This window comes from Oryctolagus cuniculus, chromosome 18, assembly GCF_051225735.1.
Source record: "Oryctolagus cuniculus isolate XC-2025 breed Fujian yellow rabbit chromosome 18, ASM5122573v1, whole genome shotgun sequence".
NCBI classification, from domain to species: domain Eukaryota; kingdom Metazoa; phylum Chordata; class Mammalia; order Lagomorpha; family Leporidae; genus Oryctolagus; species Oryctolagus cuniculus.
In genome coordinates, this window is record NC_142884.1 from 43,091,586 (window position 1) to 43,093,424 (window position 1,839).

The 1,839-nt window shown below is 58.4% G+C and overlaps 1 non-coding gene across 1 annotated transcript; it reads left to right on the forward strand.

Moving 5' to 3' along the window:
• The first annotated feature begins 406 nt into the window (after nucleotides 1–406).
• LOC127487654 (U6 spliceosomal RNA) lies at nucleotides 407–513 on the forward strand. The gene has a single exon (XR_007914703.1). It is a non-coding gene; the product is annotated as a U6 spliceosomal RNA (small nuclear RNA).
• Nucleotides 514–1,839: the final 1,326 nt, after the last annotated feature.

The window sequence follows — 1,839 nt, forward strand, 5'->3', positions numbered from 1 at the left end:
CCCCGTGCCCGTGTCATAACATCTCACTGTACCCCATAAATATGCACAACTCTTAGATGTCAATCCAAAAATTTTTAAAGATTTATTTATTTAAAAGGCAGTGCGAGAGAGAGAGAGAGAGAGGGATCTTCCATCTGCTGGTTCCCTCCCCAAATGGCCACAATGGCTGGGCTGGGCCAGACTGAATCCAGGTGCCAAGAGTTTCATCCAGGTCTCCCATGGATGCACGTGGGTCTCCACATGGGTGGAGGGGCTGAAGCAGGTGCATCATCAGGGAACAAGACTGGAAGTGGAGCAGCCAGGACTCGAACCAACACCCAAATGGGATGCTGGTGTTGCTGGTGGGCAGCTTTACCCACTGCGCCACAGCACTGGCTCCTAAAAATGCTTTTTGAAAGATCAGCCGGTGCTCATTGTGGCAATACACATACTGAAATTGGACCGATACAGAGAAGATTAGCATGGCCACTGTGCAAGTGTCCTGTGCAAATTCGTGAAGCGGTCTATATTTAAAAAGAAAAGTTTAGGTTGTTGGCCCCGCCCACCACAAGCCAAGGTTCCGTGGAAGGACAAGCTGGGCACCCAGATTGATTTCCGTTCTCCTGCCCAGCCAGGAGTATAGCCAGAAGAGGGTGTCTCTCGGTGCCCAGCACAGGGTCCAGGAACAGGGCACCCAGAGGAGGAGGGAGAGGACGAGGAGGAGGAGGAGGGCGTCTGGGAACCAGCGGGGCACCCGCCCCCCATGTCTGCATGGCCAACAGCTTTGCTCTCTGGGCGGAGCCAGCTTCTGTGACAGTGTTGTGGTCCTCATCAGCGCGTGGTCGTCTTGCGCGGCCTCTGCTTCCGGGGCAGAGGCGGGGAGGGGCTTTTAGGTCCAAGCGAACTTGACCCAGGCCGCAGCCGCTGCTCACGAAGCTCGCCCTGCCTCCCGCCCCATTAACACAATTTAGTGCAGCAGTGACACCCCCAGGACCTGGGGGCTGGGTCTTTTTTTATTAAAGCACCATCAAGCCCCTCTGGTGAGCAGACCCCTGAACTCCCATCTAAGCTGGGGGAAGGCAGAGTTGCCCTTGTGTAGACAAACACCCCCAACCAGGTGTGTACGGCTTCCCACAAGGAAGCCATGTCGTCTACAGGTATTTACTGTGTCGGATGTGGGGGGAGACAAGAAGCCCACCCTCCTGGTTTACAGCCAGGAAGAGGAGTGGGCCTCAGCCCAAGGCGGGTGCGTGGCTGGTGGATGCTGTGATGGCACCAAAGGGACGACACGGCGCCTGTCTGAGGAATCAGGGAAGGCCTCCCTGAGGTGGTGACATGTGGGCCGAGGTAAGAAGCATGCGTGAGAGTTGACTTGGGACAGGTGACAAGAGGAAGGCTGGGCTTTCGAGGCTGTGAGGCAGACATCAGCCCGGCCTGTGAGTAACACTGTCGGTGGGCCGTATCCCTGGGACAGATGGCAGGTGGGTGGCAGACGTGTGGCCGGCAGGTGTAGCCCAGCCTCCCTCCCTCCCCATGGCTCAGCAGCAGCCGCCGGGCTTGATGGAGCAAGGGTCACCCTGCGGGACCAAAGAAGGACCTCCAACTCAGAACCTCCTTCGCGAGACTGGGGCTCGAGCAGACTCCCGGAGACCTGGTCAAGGGCTGCACAGCCAGCACAGGCAGGAGCCAGAGCGGCCCTGGGGGGCATGCAACCCCCAGCCTAGGGCCATCAGAGTCACCCCAGACCCCACCTCACCACCAACTTTCAAGTGCGGGCCAGAGCGGGTCATACAGGCATGCCTCCCGGGGGTTGGGGTATGGGGAAGTGCCAGGTCCCAGGAGACTGGAAGGGTCGGAGAA